Here is a 22,004-nt window from a genome sequence, read left to right on the forward strand (position 1 = left end):
TCATATGCTCTTCTAAGGCCCTTGTATTTTCTTTGTTTTCAACCTGCACAGACAATTTTTTTTTTTTTGCATGTTAACATTGATTTTCGTGACTGTGCATCTTGCAAATTAATGGCGCTCTCTTTGGTTTTTGTATAGGGAACAAAGCATTAACTGAAAGGTTTGGTGATGATGCCCCAGCGACCCCTGGAGAGATGAAACCAAGTTTTAACCCACGGAAATCCCACGTTACGCGACAGTGTGTTTTACAATAAATAAACCGTACTGACTAAGACGTGAATTCACTTCGCCTCCCCAGTACTTCTCACCAAGCCTCACAAGTTCGGGAAGTTTATGGTACAAGCACAGGCGGCAAACAATGCAATGAATCCACTGATGCTGGCAAACGAAGAAAATAAAAAAACCGTTGCCCCGAGGTGAAAAACACAAGATGACAGATAAATTAAGAGAAAGTGAAAACAAAACGATGGAATAGAAACATAAAAATTACAGAAAGAAATAAAAAACAACATTTCCCAAAAGAGAAAGACTAATATAAAACAGTCCATCGGATGAGTCCCGCCATGTTTTAAGTCTTGCTGTTTCCATCCTATTGGGGACAAGACGTTTACTACAGCGAAACCTGATTAATCCTATCCCTGGGTACATTTTTTCCATTATTATTCAGATTTCTGACTGTCAGTTTTTCAGGTATCCGTAACTCCTCCTCATCCACCCATGCTGTCATTTCTGTAGCAAGTGAGTCACCACAGGTTGAGGATGAACTCATCCCGGTTTCACCACTCTACTGGGGCTCAGACAGAGGAGCTGAATCCAGCAAGAAAATACTTTAACCTCTGCAATACAGGTGTCAGGCTTTCACTTTCACTCCACAGTGGGGATCATTATATCCCTTCTCATCCTACTGTATTGGTTGTTTATAGACTTTCTATTATTGTGAGACTGCCTGGATTATGTTCACAGGAAACCTTTTCACTGGTGAGAGAAGTGTATTATCGTACCTCACAGACGTCACAGGTGTTTGGGGAGCAGTGCTGACTGTTGACTTTTTCAATAAATAACCAAGACCAAGATCATTCTCTAACCTTAAAGAGAGAATCGTCAATCTAAAAATAATAATCAAAATAAATTACAATGTGAAAAGACTGTGGCAATGTAAAGGGATTCTCTGGCAGTGATGAACCCGCAGAGAATCATCAGCTGAACCTTTACAGCGAGTCTCAGCTCATTGTTTGTCTTTCTACTGCTCCGGTTCAGTCTCACCGCTCTCATAGCGTTGATTTCAGAGAAACAGCTGTAAAAAGTCGCCGTCCACTAGCTGCTTGGCATCAAACAGCAGACAGACCCAGTCAGAGACCAGCTGGTGAACACGGTGGAGCATTTAGCAGCTGAAGAGCCAGATATTTCCCTCAGGAGCTGGTGGAGACCAAAACCAGAGCTAAAAGAGAGGGAGTGCTGGTCTTAGATTCATCAGGTGACACAAACACCAGATTCAGATGAATGACTTTCTCAATCGACTGTTTTGATCAGGATGTCGTGCTGAGTGCTGAGCGCTGAGGGGTTGGTACTTTTCTAGAATAGCAGAAACTCCACCCATCTGATGTGTTTCCACATGATCGGGAGCCGCTAAACAAGCGCACCCAGAGCGATGGGTTAAAGTCAATCCTCCTGCTCACTCCCTCTCTCACTGATCACACTGAGGCAGGCATTTACGTCCTTTCCCTTCTCTTGCTGTAAATAAATGTTGATCCACTTTTCACTAAAACTTCTCTCTCCTGACTTTCCAGCCGGGACAAAGTAGCAGTGATGCCGCTGCTCACGTCACACACACTGTCAGCATCTCGATTAGGGTCCGTGCGTAGATTACGGCTATTTTCAGTCCTGACTGCAGGGTGCATATCACTTACCCTTCACCTCACCTCAGCTTCCTCTGCCTCTCCATGCCTGAGGAAAACAGGATAGTGGCTTAATTTGGGAGTCCCTTTTGTGGTCAGAGAGCGCCATCTGCTGGCAGCTCAGGAAACTCACTTTCTTTCTGTTTCCCTGAGAAAAACCTTGTTTAGTATCCATATTAGACATTTTTTTGTCTTTACTTATGTATATTTTGACATTTCAACGACCTTTCACTGGGTCTGAGAACCAACCTCCCTATAGTCACTCTTGATCTGAAACTGTCCAGATTCATGACAATAAAACTCACAAAAAATAAACACAAAACTATCTGTACGAGTCAGAAGGTCACAGATCTTGAAACTGCTCCCAGACAGACTTTTGTTTTTTGATGAGGATTCAGTAACATGGCATAAAAGTCAGGAGAATACAGACACTTATGCATTCATACCCACAGGCACAGATATTCTCTACAGTGTCTCCAGAGTGAAATAGAGTTAATTTACCGTTTACAAATAAGAAACACACAAGCAAAAAAAAAAAAAAAATATGTGTGAGGGGGACGGTCTTATGAAAATGGCTTGTTTTGTTTTCATTTTGATGATTACTTAAAATCTCTGAGCTCTTCAGAGTTTCTTACTTGTACTTTTTACTTAAGAATTATCATATTAATTTTATCTACAGCTCATTTTTACCAAACTTATCAACTTTTTTTTGGTATATTTAGAATCAATCTGAAGATAAACATTTACACAGAGGATTTGTTTGACAAATTCATTCTACATTCACCGGATTCAGTTTGGAAAAGATACAACAAATGTAACATATATCACAACAAAGCACCTCTTGTCCCCTCTTCCCTCGTTTCCTCACCTCACCGACCAAACGCCAATCCTTCCACAACCTTGATCACATGTATACTATTGTTACCATGACGACGAAGGTCGTATCCCAGGGCAGGGACAGGTGACCTTTGTGGTCATCCAGGTCGGAGGTCTCGTCGGGGTGAGTTTGAATGAGAGAGCAACTCATGAAAACTCAAAGCTGTAGTCGCTGAGCGAACTCTGCTGTCGTGCTGACTGTCTGAAGAGTTTTAGATACGAGTAACCAGTTGTAAAAAATACTGGTGGCCTGGAAATACAGTACGATTTCATACAGTTATGCCAGCTTTGGGCTGTAGAGGGCAGGCTTTCCCTGCACTACACTCCTGACGGACTTTACAGTATCTTCCTTTCTCTCTCTCTTTTGTGTCTCTTTTGGCATCCATCATCATCTATCATCCATCTATCCATCTATCTATCCATCGTCTATCTATTTATCATCCATCATCTATCTATCTTATCTATCTATCTATCTGTCTTTCTATCTCAAATACATGCAGACACACACACATAGATGGACACATTTCACCTCTGTATATCCTTGCACCTATTGTCAACATAGTTATATTAGGAACACATTCCCCCGTGTGTGTGTGTGTGTGTCATACACCTGTTTGGCCATTTCTTTCCTACCTCTTTAGGGCCTCTTCAATATGTCACTGCACGTCTTTACACCCCCCAACACACACACACACACACATCCACACATGGGGGCTGCTCCTGATATAACTATGTTAACAATAGCTGTTCATAAACACACACAAACTCACATACCGGCCCCTTTATGCCGGCGGGGCCATAGCAGGGATGGCTGCGGGGGGGGGTTCTCTCTTCATGCACTTTGACGGTTGGGCCTTGACACACCGGGGCAAGTCGGTGGGCAGTTGGGACCACGTGCCCACACCTCTGTTGGTAAAAGCTGTTTCGGTGTTTGGTCCTGATCAGTACACGGTAAACCCGTCACACTCTGGTCCGACGCACCTACGTCATGTCAAGCAGGAAATGCAGTGTCATCGTGTTTTATTCGCTGCTTGAATAATTTATTGTCACCGCTGCTTTTAAAGTCAAACCAGGGACGAGGTGAGCAGAAAACAGAAGGTGTTCGCGAAGCGTTGCCCTGGCAGCGTTATCGGTTTTCAAATAAAACACAAAATGAGTGCATTCAAAAGGTAATGAAAGTTGAAATTTCATATTTTGGCTAATAATGACTTTAAATGTCAGCTCGAAACCACGTGGGCTCCCACCGTTAATCATGACTCAAAGGGACATGGGCGTGCGACAGATTCAGTAACATGTGCTTAGAAGAGAAACGACAGCACGTGGAGGCAGGCAAACTTCACACTGACTCCGTGAACTCCTGGGTGATTAAAATTGGACTTTCTTCTCCCACAGCGAGACGTCGCTGGGACCGTTCCGAAACAAACAATTCCAAGCATTGCTTATTTAGCCGAATGCCGTGAATTTACAGTTCGGCACATAAGTGGACAGCATGGCACCACCACCACCACCAAAACCCCCAAATGAGGGAATTCATATCGGAAGAACGGTGGTCATCCCCCCCAGCATATATACACGTACACAGGGTGTGTGTCTATGTCAGGCTTTTTCCATCAGAGTGTCCTTGACTGCTCCCTCCTCTTGGAGAGCATCAGCCGAACGCCAAGTGCTGTCAGAGGCGGTGAGGGAAGCTTGAGGTGCAAGCTGGAGGGGGTCAAGCACGGATGCTGAAGGTGTTAAAGCAACCAGCAGAGCCAGGTTTGATTAGACGTCTGATTGTGTCGGTGGGGTCAATAACGAGTCCGGTATCTTCACCTGCGCTGGAACCTCTCTGATGACAAGCATCGGTTCTGTTGAAAAGGCCTCGGAGCAGAAGTCCTCCCCTCCCATCTAAGGAGCCTCTGCTTATTGGAGGACGATTTCCGTCTGATCGACATCAGTCGGCGAGTCCGGGAAGTGGTCGTTCATCTCTCTCTAGCTGCAGCTCGTGCATTTCCCCCGTGTCGGCTTCCCTTCACCGACCGAGCTCTTTGTTGAAGCTTTTATTTGTTGTCAAGGGACCAAGTGGGTCGGTGGGTCCCTGTAGCTCTGACCTCCGTCGGGTGCTGCTGGAGCAGTTTACCACGCCACATTAGACCTGTCCTTTCTTTTCAAAACATTAAATATAGTCGAAAACCCACTTTTCAGATCTATTGTATCGCATGTTTTTTAAAAAAAAAAACCAAAGTATAGATTTTTTACTTTATTTAAATAGTTTTTGTCAATGCTGGTTGGTTGCAATGTGCATCAAAAGTCAAGTTGATTTATGTTTTTTTAAAAAGCAGACAACTAAATCAAGGGATCGTTTCAGAGTCAAACTGTAATTATTTACATCAACGTGTCACAAATGCTAATTCTCTTCCCTTTTGAATAGGATCAACCCTGCGACATTTCTGGCCTTTAAATGAAGAAATGGGACAGAAATTTGCTCATAAAAATCATAGTTCACTGGACTTTTTACAGACAGAACATCATATCTCACACTTGATAAAAATAAAAATCGATCAAACAAATGCAGGATTCACTTAAAACATAAAACAGCTGTTGAGAGATGTGTAAAGAGATGAGTGTTAAAGAATGGACTGAACTAGACTGGTTTTTTATGGGTTTCCCACTGTGCCTTTATATCGACATCCAAACGGACACGGCTCGTAAAGAAGCACAAACAGGACTCGGCTCAGGTCGGAGGCGGTGGCTGGATAAACTCTCCGCAACCGGTTAGCGGCATCAGGAGAAGACCGCAACCTACCGCACACGTCTCACAATAACTTTACCGGTTAATAACTAACCGACAACCTGACGGTCGGCGTGGAAATGGGAGAGATTTCAAGCGAGGTCAAACTAAAGTAAACCGGGTGAAATATCCCGAACAGAAGATCGAAATGAATGAAACCAACTATGACACAAGTCTTCCGGGTGTCTCGGTGACTGCCCCCGCCCTCCCTTTCATTCCCCCTCGCCCACTGTAGGTGGCAGCAGGTGGAGCGAGACTGCGGAGCCTGGCGGCCTCGGGCCCCGCTCATCCCGACCCTCCGCCTCGCACCGGTGGACCCGGCGCGGAAACGGCGCCGCCGCCCGTCCCCGGTGTCAGGCCCCTGGACGCTGGGGTCTTTTCCACGTGTGTCTTTTTATTTCATCGAGTCTGTTTGGAGGTTAACGTTACAGCCCCCCCCCCCCAAAAAAAAAAAAAAACAGAAAGAAGGAAAGAAAAGGAAAGAAAAGGAAAGAGAAGGAAAGAGAAATAAAGAAAACGCCCTCCCATCAAACAATTCGCATCCTGGCAGGCTGGAGCTGCTCTCAACACTAACTGCCTTATTTCCTGTAACAATCAATCCCACTGTTTCTAATTGGATGGGGTAGAACCCCCCCCCCCACACACACACACACACACCCCTCCACCACCCTCCTCCTCCTCCTCCTCCTCCTCCTCCTCTCCGGTTTATTGTCACTGACAGTCGGATTATTCCCTCACAGTAGCAGCCTGCTCCCTCTCATCCTCCTCCTCCTCCTCCTCCGACAATGCGGGCACCAACTAAGGATTTATAATTTCTTCATCCGCCCTGCGTCGCTTCGTTCCTCTCCCGCACGGTAAGAGAATCTCCGCTTCCCGGAATGTTAGTTTTCCTGTTTTGTTTTGTCGGGCTCTCGGTCTGTCAGCGCCGCCGGTGGAGTTGAACCGGCGGAGCCGAGTGTCGGACCTGCGTTGGGAAGTGTGTGTTTGTGCCGTCGGCGGCGCGGCCGAGGGCCGGTGGGAAGGGCGAGCGTTGGGGAGTTGAACTTCCCCAGAAGTGAGCTCTCGGCGGGCGCCGGTGGCCGAGGACGCGCCGTGTGCGCTGCGGCTCGGAGTCGTAACCGCTGAGGACGGTGTCTTCACGGTGTCTTCGCCCGAGCCAGTGGTGAAAGTGCCTGCTGGAAATGCAACCCCCGGTTAACGCGGTCATTCCTGAACACGGGCTGTCTGACTTTCTTCCTTTCTTTTCTATTAGAGTAGAAAATTAAATTAGTCAGAAATGACACCCCGCTCCTCCCGGTCGGTCTCGCTGGAGTAACCCGCCCCGCCAAAAATGTGGGTGGCATATGGCTGCGTCTCCCCCAAGGCTTGTCTTTGGAGACAGAAGCCACTCAAACTGCGGTCCGTGTTATCGGTGTGTGTGTGTGTGTGTGTAGGGTGGGATGTGTCGCTGGCTTTATGGGACAACTGTGGCTCAGTAACCGGTGAGGTCTGATGGCATCATGTCCCCACCAGAGGCCTGGAACACTCATCGGGAAGTGATCCCGTGGTGCGTTTTTAGTGGACCGCCGTGAAACACCTCAGTCCGCATGGCAGGTAGGAGCACTGGAGATGCCCCAAAGGAAACCGATGAGCTGCTTCAGCTCTAAGTAAGATCAGGCTTCACTGATCCCCACAGACAGGAAGTTCGGGGGCTTTTACGTTTAGAGTGATGCACGCGACCAACTGGTAAAGGAAGTCGAGGCCATCCAAAAGCTGTGGGACACCTCGAGGCGATGAGCCTGGTGGTGCCGCTCTGCTGGTCTTACATTACTGACCTGACCCCTCGAGAGGCCCGACCCTCCCTAACACTGACCAACCCGCGGTCGGTGTTTCCACGAGCGTAGTACGAGTCTCTGTGCTGCAGGAAGACGGGGACGGGATCGTGACCTTTCCAGACAAGGACTTGACTATGGAATACTGCCGGTCGCAGACAGGGGGGAGGTACTGGTAGGTAGAGCAGGAAGGCCGAAAAGCCCGACTCACAGCCTGTTGTAATGCGTGTTTTCCGTCCACATCATCTCCTTTTACTGGTACATTCAGAGGTTCTATGGGCTGGACAGCTGTTTGGGACTGTACTTTCATGTTTGACTCTCTGTAAGTAGACAGAAGTCCATTTTGTTTTATTTATTTGTTTTTGTCCTCAGGAATGATTTGTATAGAACTTGAGATTGAAACTCTTTAGATGCAGTTGTACTGTCTGATATGACAGCAGTGCGGTGACCTTGTAGTTAGAGGGGCGGCCTTGGGATTTACAGAATACAAGGCCGGTTTCCAGTGAGGACGTCCGTCCTCCAGCTGCATCATCTTCACTTCTTTTTTTTTTTTTTTTGCTGGATTAGTCAAGGAAGCCAAGTGAAACCAAAGCAATGGACCATACGTCACCACGGTATCGTGCCTTCACAGCCGCCGCAGAAGCAGCTCTCCACTGTGATGCATCGTATATGACAGTGACCGGCGGCTGGTGGTGCTTAGTGCAAACATCTGGCTTCTAAATCACAGCAGTGCTGTGACATCGATTGTACGGTTTCCGTGAGTAGAAACTTTTCAACACCTCAGGGTCGAATGAAAAACAACCTTTGGCACGAACAAGGTTTTTAGTGGGGACAGGTTCACATTTTGTCAAGTTTTAAAACAGTACTCGCATGGCCCATATGTACACTATTTCAACGAAGAACAAATCTCCTAGGACCAAATTCCTTCTTGAAATTGCCTTGGAACAGAAAGGTGAACCTACCCTTTTTTTTTTTTTTTTAATTCAAGAAAAAATGGCAAACGTTGCCTTTTTCAAGAATATTTCTATTAAAAAAAAATTGACTTTCGCCGAGGAGCTGCCTGTATTAAAAGAATTTTTATTTATTTAACACAGTCGATGCTGGAATTTTCTACTGGTGACATTGGAACTAGACAACACGTGCTGGGACAACGGTGGGAAGGTTTTTAAGAGGAACAACTGAAAATTCAGTGTTGCTATTACTGCAGCGATGATTCTCCTCACTGATTAATGTGCCCCGTATTTTCTCAATGAACTGGGTCTAAAAACTGTCAGAGAAGGGTGAGAAAAGCAGATCACAGTTCAGTTTTTAAAGGCAGAGGACAAAGAAGCTGCATCCAGAGAATTTAGGCATTTTTCAAGAAGGAAAGGAAAAAAAAAAGGCCGAAGCTCAAATCAGTTAAATTGTTAATCGATCGGCTAATTGTTGCAGCTCCCACCGTCGTAGCATGTTGTCATTTAGATATTTGTGAAGCTGCAGGTGTTTTCACGCTGAAGGTTATCGAGCTGTATGCTGGGCGCAGGTTAAAACACAGATTTGCTCTCGGCGCACTGGGTCACTCATTCACTCAGCTGAACATCACAAGCTGCATATCAACCAGCCACATCAAACAGCCCAGCAATGTTGGCCCCTCCGCTCTCACTGCGATGAGCTTTAAAAAGGGGAGTTTAATCTGGGGCCCTGTTGTTGGGTCGGTGGGCTGATTGTGCACATGGGAAGGGGCAGCACATGTGTCTATGCGTGTGTGTGTGTGTGTGTCTGGGGGGAGAGCGCCGAGTGAGAGGGGTGGGGATTTTAGGAAGCATACTTAAATTTCAAAGTAATGGCCTATTTATAGGGCAGACAAACAGCGGCGCTGCGAGTGAGCGGAGGAAAAAGAGTCCAGCGCCTATGGCCTGTTGTTGTAGCATCAAGGAATGCACCAGTGGTTGTGGTGATAAGCACAGAGTCGAGGGCTTGTTAGAAACACACGTGACCACACATGGCAGTATATATGCGCGTGTACACACACGCAGACACACATGCACACAGCAAAGTCTGACTGCCAGCACACACACACGCAGAAACGCACAGGAGCTGGAATATCTGCAGACACACTCGGCTCCATTTTCTCAAAGTGATCACACAGTGTGCTTAAAGTCTCGCACAAAGGCTAACACACAACAATGCGCACGTGCACGTTTTTGGGATTTATGCTAATTTATGCTGTTTTCATCAACACTTTGGAGTTCAAAGATAATGGCGAGCTCTCAGCCCTAGAGCTGGGAAATGCAGCATGCCTGATGGTGTGTGTGTGGCTAATCGCAGATAGATATTTTATGTATACATGTTTGCCTCAGTGTGTGTGTGTGTGTGTGTGTGTGTGTGTGTGTGTGCGCGTAACCAATTGTAGATAGCAGGCTCCTTGTTGTAAAGTCGTGTGTGTGTTTGCACTGATGTGCACCTATGAGTGTAATCATCAAAGACTTAGATATTGATCATAGCCTTGCATGCATGGCACCAGTGGCCCGAGGCTAACAATGCGACTTTTTGGATGCTAAACAAATTGACTTGTCCTTTTTTTTTTTTTTTTTTTTTTTTCCCAGACACCAATCAGCCACAACATTAAAACTATTTGCTCTGAGACAACAGGGACATGGACGTGTCGAGTGAGGGCCGGCAAAGTCTCAAACTGTTGTGTAGCTCTGATCTGCAGCTTCATCTGTATCAATGACTTTAAAGAGGCTATAATCAATATTTTCTTTCCTGTCTTCTTGTAAGCAGCTGCTGCTCTGTTTTCAGAGAAACAGCTGTAGAAAGCCACCGTCCACTACCTTCTCAGCATCAAACAGCAGACAGTCGCAGTCAGAGACCAGCTGGTGAACACGGTGGAGTATTTAGCAGCTAAAGAGCCAGATGTTTCCCTCAGGAGCTGGTGGAGACCAAAACCAGAGCTAAAACAGAGGGAGTACTGGACTTAGACTCATCAGGTGGACGTAAACACCAGATCCAGATCAATGCTAATATTGCTCAGTATCTGCTGGCAACTGTTTGCTAACAAGTTCACCAGATCAACTTAAAAGGTGATGATGTGACAATGCTTTCAGCTTGTTTTGGCTGCACCCAAGTGGCCAAAGAATCAATTTCTGTAGGTTTAAGATAAGTGTTCTTGTTAGAGTAAAATGTGTTACTGATGTACTGCTGTCTGTAGTTATGCGTCCTGTTAGCTCTGGAGCAATACATCATATAGCAAAAATTTAAGTTCAACATTGCATAACGTCCGATGTTCTTAAAATTAAAAAATGAAAGCTTTTAGTCATGGATAAATTAAAAAGAAAAAAGGAAAAAAAAAAGTGAATTTGATAATAAGAAGCTGCTTCTTTTCATCTTTAAAATGGAGAGATTTGCTACTACTGCTGTCAAGAAAAGGTTATTCTTAGTCTGGTCCATTTTTCTCGTTGGTGTAGTTAACAGCTGAATCGCACATCGAGATAGTCGGAAGTGTCACTGCACTTTTAATTCTACTGTCAAAGTATTTCTATCAATCAATCCATCTGTAACTTTAGGTTTCACGTCTGTGCCCTGCAAACTCTCTTGTGACTTCAGGGTCCTTTGTTGCTGCTGATTTTTAATGGCTCCCTGCCAATTTTAGATATTTGTGAGAAAATATCACTCATCGCCACGTACCACACTCTTTCAAAGCTATAGTAACGTTCGTATGACTCTCGTTCCCAAAGCTGCAAAACAGAGAGGGTGGCATGATGAGAGCATGCTAGCTTCAGTAGAGGAAAAGAAGGGATAGAAATAGAAGCAGAACAAGAGTCAACACTGGCGCTGGTTTCCAGCGCTGGAGGCGGCTCTGGGAGAGTAAAGGGATGAAGTTTGGTGCTGAACTCGCAACGTTTCTTCCAGACTGGTGAGCAAACGGCTGTTAATGCTAACGATGGCTATGTAGCGACAGCAAAAACTTACATATAGGACCTTTTTTTTTTTTTTTTTTTTTAATGTTCAGCAAATAGTGACTTTACTTGCATATCCTACAGAGCCCCTCAAGCTTCTAAACGATGCCTCTTACGACAACGTGTTGAATGCAAGTAGTTATTTGGGTTCTGATCTGGTTCTTCTACTCTCCGCCGTTGCCGCCTCCTTTGTGTGTGTTTTTAGGAGGGGGGAATACTCGGATACTCGTGGAGTGTCTCAGTCGGACAGACTGGCAGAGACTGTGAGAGCGCAAGTAGGCTGCAGCTGCTGACTGGTGAGGAGTTGAAGAGTCTTAGCAGCAGCACTGCCAATTGTTTCACGGTACAGGGTGTCATTGCCTCAGTGTTGTGTTGTTATCATGGTACTGCTTAGGGTGGCTTTTCACATGTACTTACTGGAATGGTAAGTTTGCATTGCGTTAATGGACGCATTTGTTCATGTTCAGGTTGTGAAGTAACTGAAGTATCTGCAAGCGTGAGTGTAGTTATAGTTTTAGCTTTAAAACCGCAGCAGTAAACGACATAGGGAATATTGATGCCAGGCGATCAGAATGAAGGTGCTGAGACAGTTGCCTTTTGCTAAAACATTACACATTCACGACTAGATAAACAACAGTCAAAGTCAAAGTTCAGGTCTTATTCACGAGGAGTTTACACTCAAAAACTCTAATCTGCCTCATCGGGATTGTGTGGGTGCGATTTGACCAGAGTTGATTGAGAGTGACTCTGATTCAAATGTTGCCACATGTAAAGCTGATTGGTCCAAGTTTGTGACATCACCTTTTTCCACATCCGTGCCCGCCTCATTGATTGAGACGTGCACAAAGAAAAAAGAAATACAGAAACATCTCATTCGAAATAACAAAGCCTGGTTTAACTCTGGCCGAAAATGGTGCATTCACGTAGGAAGCTGATTGACACAAAATAGGTTTTCAGGGCCATTTTAACAATCACACAGGGACAAAGCCAGGATTCAAATGCATTCTGGGAAATGTAGGATATGAGCCCTAAGCAACAACAACAGCAGCAGCAGCAACACCAGCAACAACAACAAAATACAACATAAACTGACAGAGAAGAACGAATGGCAGAGGACAGAATGCACAATGTAACACATGACACAACTAGCCAGCATTGTTGTGTAAGAGTGTGTAGTGTAACACTACATAGCACAGCACAAGCCTTTCTGTTGCAGAGTGTGGTAGAACACCGTGTCTCACACTGAAACAAAGAACCTATGAAGTACTGCGGTGTAGTGTAGCGTCAGTACAAGCCAGTGCAGCACAGCGCTGAGAACAGTGGCGTCCAGACCCGAAGCTAATATTCAGCCCACTGCTGAAGAATGGAAGCATTGTTCACATCAGCAGAGCGACGGGAAAAACAAAATATTTTCCACGAAATGCCCACTTACGTAAGCCCTCGCCTCTTTTTTTCTCTCTTTTTTATCATTTTCATGTTCTCCCTCTTGTTTTCTCTCTTCCCCACAGAAATTGAGGTCGGCATTAATTGAAATTCAGACACCTATTAATTAGTGAGAGAATTTCTCTTTCTTCCTCTCTCTCTGTTTTCTCCTTTCTCCATTCTTCTTCTCTGTCTCTCGTACTTTTTGGTGAATTTTCCTCTTTTTACAGTCCCGTACCGTCCCTTTCTTCCTCCACCCTCTCCTGATGATTGCCACGTTCCTTTTGCTCCTAGATCAAGCTGTTTTGGTTGACGTCTGTACATGCGGCTTTGAACAGCCGCTCTCTTTAGGGAGTTTGACGAGTCATTCTCCTCTGAGACGGAGTTGGCTCTGGATTAATCCACATCAAGTCTAAATCATGTACGGCATTGCTTTCTCAAGCTGCGATCCGCTGATTGATTGATTGTTAGGCAGCCAGTCGGCTTGTTGTCGGGTAATTTGTTAATTAAAGGAGCTTGGGTGAACTGATGATGAAAGACAAGGGACAGAAAAATACTGATGGTTAGCTCTGCAGCCTGAACTGTGTGAGCCGTGGCCACGTTTACTTCATCATAGCCGATTGAATTGTCTTGAGAGGTTCGGGAAGCTCAAAATCGTCAATCTGTAGCTAACTAGGTTTTGATTGTGTGTGTTGCCTTACCACCAGCCCTCAGAGATGTCATCGATTTCTGTAAATCACGCCTCTGTTGTTTCTTTACCTAAATGTCATCATCTCTACTTCCTGGCCCAGATGCTGGGTTTGGTTCTGTCTCGTATAGGAAACACTGCTCCACCTCTCCGCGTCTCCTTTTACTGCGGGATTGACAGTCACCGGTCTAATTACTGTTAACCGGAGGTGACATCCCGACTTCTGTGAGGTGTCAAATAGTGCAGGTGAAAAATGTGCACCTGACTGATTTTTCACCATAAGATGATTCCGCTTAGCTTATTCCAGCCGACAAGTAAAAGGACGTGTGCGTGCAGCATGAATTCCAGCAGAACTGGACACAAAACAACCAGAAATGATTTTTTTTTTTTTTTTCATGCAAATTTCAACCAAATGCTCAGAAAAGACAAATTATTGTGCATTTCCATCCACTGCTGTTATGTGAATGTTGGGGTGTTGGTGGAGCCGATTCTCCAGCCGCTGCCACTAAACCACCACAGAAGAAGACGACACGGCGAGACGAGGTCACTAAGAGAGCCGATCGGTCGGAGCTCAGACGATGGAAACTCAAGTGGAGAACGTGATGGAAACCTGACGTTTCTGTGGGTTCCGTGCGTTAATGTGAGGAAGGTTCCGGTCTCCTCACGGCTCCTGACGGTTTCCTGTCTTCACTGGAAGCGACGTACGTCGTTTAGTCACTGAGTCTTTAAAAATGTTCAAACTGGACATGTGCATAAAAACAGATGCATGGAAACGCACTTATTGTAGCTCGGGAGGCAGCGCGACGACAAGCTTTGCAATGCTTGGCTTTTTATTTTTGAAACCTACACATGTTTAACTGTTACAGATGTTGGGGGACACATGTAACACGTAACAGCTGGTTGTACCATTAAGTCCTTCCTCTCTGTGCTGCAGCGATCCACACAAGTGCGATGCAGAGCTTGTTTTGTCCCTTTTGTGGGGTTGTTGATGGGTTTGTGTGTTGATACTCAGGTTACTGCTTCAGTCTTCAGCACAAACAAACGTTTTTATTGAATTTCTGAGAAACAATATACGAATGCTGTATTTCATTCACTCGCTTTGATCTACTTTGTGTTCACTACAAGTCACGTAATTCAGCACAATGGCACTTTATTCTGCTTGCTTCTTAGTTTCCTGATAGTTCCTTAGAAAATAAACTGATTTTATTTCGACAAAAGATTCCTGGAAAGTGCTAATGTAACAAGGTCAAAATTTGGAGGCTGTGAAGACGGAGACAGCGTTCAAAAACCATGCGTTACCATCTACCAATTTCTTTGAGCTCGTGAAAAACGGTCCATAATAAAGCTACATAACAAATGTAAGAGAAATTTCCGGAAAAACGCTAGAGACAATCTCCTCACAAAGGTGAAATGTGTTAATTGATTACCCAAATAGTTGCAAATTAATTTTCTGTGGATCGACTAACAGACTGTAATTCCATTTGTTCCCTACTGAGTAAATTGCTCTTAACTGCTATATATCAATTCCTTCTGAAGAACTCATTAGGAAACTAAGAGACCAAAATGTTTTTACATTCAAGAAATAAAAAAAAGCCCACGAGAAGCCTCACCCTATCTTCAGGCCGCTCAGCATGCTGGGCAGGACTGTCTGCAGTTAGTAGCTACTAAATATCTCATGACTGGCTGCTGTGGAAGAGCATCCCCATTGCCTGTCCTGGGTTATTGCTTTGTGCTTACATAGAATATGTGTTCTGAAATTGTGTCCCCCGGCTCGATGTAGTGGAGAAATGTGTCATCATCTCTTTCTTCTTCTTCTTTTTCTTGCTTTATCTGGTGCACGAAAGGTTGTGACAACAGCCTCTGAAGCACCATGTTCCCGTCCTTTCCGAAATCATCTGGCCACGATTCGAAGCTCAGTTGTGTTGTGAGTAAACCACCTGCCCCGGACACCACAAAGAAACTTTTGACGGTACTGACTGAATATACAATGTAGTCCCTAATGGATGTGAGCACTCCATACCGTTCTGCCCTGTACAATAGCTGGCTTCATAAAAATACACTCGCAGATTGTACGGCTCTGAAAGTGCTTTCCTCTGACCTGTGTTTGAGTGAGTGCAAGTGTGTCGGCGAGGGAGCTGGACCCCTGAGCTACAGAGCCTGAAGGAAGTCCACGAGAGAGGTAGGGAGCCTCTTATCCTAATGGGCTTAAAGTCTCCAGAGAGGAGAGAGACAGAGGAGGGGATGGAGATGGCAGAGGGAGAGGAAAGGAAAAGGAGAGAGAGCAGCGATCCTCTTGCTGATGTGTGCAGTCGGGGGAGATGAGGGGACAAAACGCAACACCTGGGGAAGACGAGCGAAAGAGAGATGAGAGACGGGGACGAGCAAGAGAGTAATGGCGGTGGCGAGCCATCAGATAGTGAGGGTTGGAGGTTAATAACTCACTGTGGGGAGCGGTGGAGGAGAGAGTCTCAGAGGAGCGGGAGGAGAGGTTATGACGAGTGACGCTCAAGATCTAATCTGGTAAGAGGAGAAGGCAGCGTGAGAGTCTGCATGTTGCAGGGCTGTAACAAGACAGCCGGCCCCCAGCCTGGTCCACTTGGTGAAGCAGTACACCTGCAACGGTTCGAACAAACTTTGACTCAAAATGAGTCACCGTTCATTGATTCATTGAAGATTCATTGTTCATTTCTCATGTTTTTTACACCCTGACCTTGGTGCAAAATGCCAGTAAGGGATCCTCTTTAAAGATCCCCTGCAGACACGTCTTAAAACCGGGATACGACCAGTTGTGATGTTACGTCCGCGAGTTAATCAGAGCTTGAAAGTGAGCTCGGAGGAGGTTTCCCCTCCGCCGGACGAATGTGAAAACAAACCATTCGCATGCATCATTCTGCACAGTGAAGCTCAAACATCCAACTGAGGTAACAGGCGAAACAGGTTTTCGAGGGAGGGGTCTTCGACGAGTAAATAACTCACGTGGTTTTACACCTAAAACTAAGCTGAAGAATAAAAAGAGACTAAACAAGGAGGCTCTCATGGAGATTAGGTGCAGGAGATATATCACCCTCAGAATGTGTGTATTTGCCAGAGGGGAAAAGGACGAGGACGTCCGATATCAGGACCTATTTTCTCAAAAAGCCTTAAACCAAATAGAACGTGAGCCACCGTCTAATGTTTTCCAAATGGACTTTTCCAAGCGTTGTTCCTCAGTCTGCTAAAAGCTGGCTGGCTAGCTAAGATAGCATCAGCCGACCTGAGAGAGCAGCAGCAGCATGTGGTTTGCTGACATCTGAAGTTGAATTCCATGGCTTGTAATTTAGTTACATACTATAAATTCATACGACGGCGTTAAATGACAGACGTTTTCAACATGAACAAAGAGGCACTTTGCTGCAGTCCGAGACTAGAAAAACATTTTTAGGCTATCAAGGGCAGTGTGTGAGTTAGGTCTACAACTGTGGACAATTTTTAACATTTTTTAAATTTATTATTTTTTTTATTCAGTTCAGATTCACCACAAGCAGTGAAGAAACCATGGCCACTCTACTCTAGTTACTTGTTGGGTAATTCTTCATTCCTTCCTTCAGGATGCCACAGGAGGCACGGAGAGTGCAGATGCAGTGAGTGACGCAATTAACAGAGCTCGCTCGCTCTCTCGCTCTCATTTGATTTGTGCACGGCTCACATTAAACCACTCAGGAATAAAATGACCGTATGAATAATTGCGGTTTAAATCTTGCTAAAATGTGAGCTTCATGCAAGAAGCACCAGTCGCTGAGGCAGGGAGAGGGAGGCAGAGGCAGACAAACGGGTACGAGTTCATATACTATATTCAGGATTCCCATGGTCACGGAAACAGCTTGACATTTTCAAAAGGCTGGGGATGGTAGAAATGGAAAAGGCCCTACAAGTCCATGGTGGATCAAATCAGAATTAAAAAAGTAATTTTCGACTTTTAATTGCTTTTTTACAAAAATAAAAAGAATCCCGAATCACCTGGGGCCTGAATTTTGTGTTTTTTCCTTTACATAAATAAACACATTTCCACCATAAATTGATGCAGAGAAAGCACAAATTGCTGGATAAAATGCAGGAAATGAAGTGTTTCATGCTCCAAATTTCCTGGGGTTAGGGTCCCCGGACCTCCCGTTTAGACGAAACCTACATCCATGCTAAAAAAGGTGGACTAACACCCTTCAAACACCCAAGCTCCCCCTCTCCAAAGCAAATTTGGACAATGTTTCCTTTCATTTACTTTTCTCAACACACAAAAATTGTCTTCCGAGGCAACATGAATGCAAAACAGAGTCGGTGGAAAGGCTCCGATGAAACGAAGCAGGTAGAGGCAGACACGCGAGCACTCGAAAACGTTTCAGCCGGATACGCTGTGGTTACTCTGACCACTTTTTGACCCCATGAAGGTACAGAAAGGAGCGAGTCGGTAGAAAAAGAAGACAAACTGGAAATCGGTCTGTGGCCTAAACAGTGAACTCATCCACACACAGTCACTGTGGCCACCAGACACTGATAATCCACTGCGGCAGTCAGTGAGCCAAAAATCTATTTCACTTCCAGTCGAAATGTGTCTTTATCATATAGTGAAAGCCGGAGCAGGATGACAGCCGGACTTTGAGAAATGCTCCTCTGTGGCGGCTTCTTCTACCCATAGAGCCATTTAATACGATACAGAATACAGACACTCTTTTTTTTTGCTTTAGCTCCACAATCACCATGTGTTTGGCATCACAAAATGTTAAGTGCCAACATATTGTGCAGTAACAAGAATGAGAACAGCGCATGTTTACGGTTGAGACCATAAGAAAGCTCTGACTCGTGCCCAACACTGTCCAGGATCTTTCCCCAGCACCAACACACCAGCACCAGTGTAAGGTTAGAGAAGGCTTATACGTGTTAGTGGAGGGGGGCAGGTCCAAACAACGTGTGTGCGGTTGAACCTGTGCTTTTGCTTCTATACTGAAAAGAGCCGGAAGAGTTTCTGAGTGTGTGTTTGTGTGTGTGCAGAAAAGACAAAGTGAGTGTGTTATCTTGCAGACGTGAAGCACTTTGAGGTCCCCCGCTCTATTTCCCAGCACCGTTTCATATCACAGAGCGCCACGTTGTACTGTATCTCTGTTCCGGCACACGTCAGCAACTTGCGGATTCCGAAGCACAGTTTTGTAGCCTGATTCTTGAGGCGCTTTGTGAAACGGAGGCTTGTTATGGAGCTTGCTAGCAGCTTCGACTGCAACAAGAAGGGCATGTCTTCCTGCAGAGGATGAGGGCGTAGCGTGTCAAATTAAGCCCGGGCCCCCACTGTCTGCCCTATAAGACAAACCAGTCAATGTTTTCTTATTACGGCAATATTATAATAGTGCTAAAGTGGTCTTTGTTCATGTAATGTAGTATATTTGAGGCATGTAGGAGAGAAATTTCCATTTCAAGGATTGTGCAGTTCTCACAGCAGGGGTAAAGAGGGATTTTTGCCCAGACTGTTTGTGTTTTCTTCTCCTTCAGCGATGCCTTTTTGTTAGGAAAGAAATACGAATTTCCTCCCTATTTCTGTGTGCGATCCCCTTTGTTTTCCTAAAGAACTGCATCAAAAAACATTCACATTTGGACAGGCATGTGGATGTCATCTTTTTGTTTGCTAAGCTGCTTTTTGTGGTATGTTGCAGGGAGAAAGCTCCTCGTTTGTTGGTGAGCCTCAAGCAAGGCTCCATTTTACCGAGGGTGTTAACAGCCATGTTGCTGCTTTCTGAAAACACAAAGGTCTAAGGTGACTGAGCTCCGAGATCAGCCCGTAGCGTGTCCTGGCTATTGTACGGGGCTACTTAAACAGCCAGTGCTTTCAAGAGAACAGATGCACTGGATCCTTTGGGCAGAAATAGTACGAGCGACGTAAGCTATCACAGTTGTTTGCCGAAGTGGATTTACATTTCAATTTAAAGAAATCACACGCTCTTCCCTCTTGTGTTATCTCTGTAAGCAAACATCAAACGGGACTCCAGTTTACTTGAGGTTCTTGAGTCCCTGCCGCTTGGCCTATAAAGCCAGCCGTGCTCTCCTGTCATCCGCATAATCGAGTTGAACACTAGCATGGTTTTCTCATATCTAATGTAGGACCGGGCAGCCAATCGCACGCTCGCACAGCCAAGGGATCTGGGTCAAACGGCCCCGGCGATAAGACAGAGGGGGACGGCGCGCAGTTTTGTTTTGCCTTTTGAAATTAATGCAAGTCACTGAGCCCCAGCAAACATCAATAATGTCAAAATGTGTGTGTGTTAGTGGAGCGGCCTAACTGCACAGAAACAATCAATCCAGCATTTCCCCACAATTTTGTCTTCAGTTTGTCTCGCCTGCAGCCTGTTCGTACTGTCGAGATGTGACCGAGGAGGACGGCTTGAAGAAATGGATCGTTTTATTTAAAAAAAAAAAAAAAAAAATCTGCATTTGAATAAAGGGACACAACTGGATTCTCTGGGATTTAGACCCTGAATTATGAGTTGTCTTTATTCAGTGTTTATTATGACATGAACATGCTCAGACATATTCAACAATATCACATAAAATAAGGTTAATTTCCTATGTACTGTTGTGCAGGCTGAATGGTTCTAACAATCTCCCCCAAAACGCCTCTTCTTCCTCCTCATCATCTTCTTCGTCCTCCGTGAAATTAAACCTGGCTACCGGGACACTCAGGTGCTCCACGAAAAGCGCCGAGGGTCCATGTTTTTATCAGATGGACCCACGTTGTGAAAAGAAGAGACAGGAAAAGGTCCTAACCCCAGCTGAAGCAGACGCTACACGACAAAACGGCGGTTCGCTTTTTTTCAGACTAGGCTTAACAGTTATGTCAGAGACGGTGGTTGGCTTCATGACAGCTAGACTGGAGGAGCTCCTCTCCCTCCTGTCTTGTCCAATAAATAAAAAATAATACAAAAGGGAAGGAGTGCAGATAAGAGCCGAGCAGAAAATAGCCCTGTCTGGCATTCTGATATCCAGCTGTTAAACGGAATGAGACTGCGCGGACTAGATTTGATCGAGCGAACCGGCTTCGCTCGCGGTGTGGGATGGTCCACTGTCCCGTGCCAAGAACGGCGCACGGCAGGTGATGCCAACGTTTGAGGCTTCCGTGCTCTGAAGTAGGAAACATCCCAGAGGCAGCTTATACCACAAGTGCTTGACTTGAAGTCATTGGAAACAAATGATCGTGTTTTTAAAGAAAAAAGCATCCAAACATTTTTCACAACAGTTAATCTAAACATACAGTTTGCTTGCACTGATATCTTCATAAGGTTTTGGCCCTTGTGAAATAGACTCAAGTAACTTCTTTCCCGTAGTCATTCACTTTTTGGAAGTAGTGGGAAAAAAATATGGGGAAACTCCTTGTGAAGTTAAACAGAGAGTCACCTTTGATTCATATTTTGGTTTAAAGCCCCTGGAAAATCAGACTTTAATGATCTAAAACTGCTAATCTGATCAGATTCAGATTTCCAGCGTTGCTAAATCCTGATTGGACCAATCATCGACTAATCTATATTTTTTCTCTGTGTTTGTTCTGAACTTGCAGCGTCACAAAGCATCTTTTTCGAACCTTTTTTCCACATCTTGAGACTCCACGTCCACAGTCCTCTTCCTCTGGACATCAATGTGGAGGCAATTTCCCCGTGTCTGAGGCCCAACAGCGGTTTCTAGATCAGGGAACGTGGTGATTGGCACTCCTATTTTCCGATTGGACCGGGACTGGCCGCCTTGCACCAGTTCAAACGGAGCTTCATAGTTTGCCACCTGTTTTCCAGTAAGGAACATTTTTCTCGTTCAAGGTTGAACTGAATGGGGCTAGAAAATATTCAGTCTTAACTACAAGCAACACTGGTACTGAGTGTTTTTTCAGCTGCTAAATGTCAGGACAAATCCACAATGGTTTAAAACTCAGGGAAGAACTGTCCAGAGTAATTGTGCCGGGTTGACAAATTTACATACGGGCTCGCCTCGTGTGAGATTGCAAAGTCTTCTGTGGGCCTTGTTACCATTAGGCTGCCTTAATTAAATGCCTGAATCAAATATGCACCTGCTCGTAACGCTATGTCATCACGGTAAAGCACCACGGCTTTTATGTACCAAGCGTCTGGGAATGGTTGTTTTCAATCACATGCAGCTGTGTGTGTGTGTGTGTGTGTGTGTGTGTGTGTGTACGTGCCTATGCATTCATTTGTGAGTGTGTGTGTGTGATGTGTCCTATGGTTTGCACACAAGCTCTGTGGATGCCATCTATCATGCATGTTCCAATCTCAGGAGTTCGGAGTGACCCAGACAAATATGCATGTGTGTGTACACGCACATGCATGTGACTGTTTGTGTGTGTGTGTGTGTGTGTGTGTGTGTGTGTGTGTGTGTGTGTGTGTGTGTGTGTGTGAGAGAGAGAGAGAGAGACAGTGGTCGGGACACAGGTTAGTGTAGTGCACTGACACGAGCCTCTGCAGAGCTGAGATGAGAAACAGCCATTGATTCAGATTTTCAAATTAAAGGTCCTCTGGAGTGCAACAATATTCAATGATGTGTGTTTAGGTGTGTCTCTGTATACGTGTGTAAATCTTAGCACAA

The 22,004-nt window shown here is 45.3% G+C and overlaps 1 protein-coding gene across 1 annotated transcript in view; it reads left to right on the plus strand.

Moving 5' to 3' along the window:
- Positions 1-6,219: 6,219 nt before the first annotated feature.
- Positions 6,220-22,004, plus strand: part of pcbp4 (poly(rC) binding protein 4) — a 143,080-nt gene continuing 127,295 nt past the window's right edge. Inside the window, exons 1-2 of the mRNA XM_040159493.1 lie at positions 6,220-6,395; positions 20,971-21,198. The gene's annotated coding sequence lies outside the window, so the exon portion shown is untranslated. The remainder of the gene's footprint in view (positions 6,396-20,970; positions 21,199-22,004) is intronic.

The sequence above is a fragment of the Xiphias gladius genome, chromosome 21, assembly GCF_016859285.1.
Source record: "Xiphias gladius isolate SHS-SW01 ecotype Sanya breed wild chromosome 21, ASM1685928v1, whole genome shotgun sequence".
NCBI classification, from domain to species: domain Eukaryota; kingdom Metazoa; phylum Chordata; class Actinopteri; order Istiophoriformes; family Xiphiidae; genus Xiphias; species Xiphias gladius.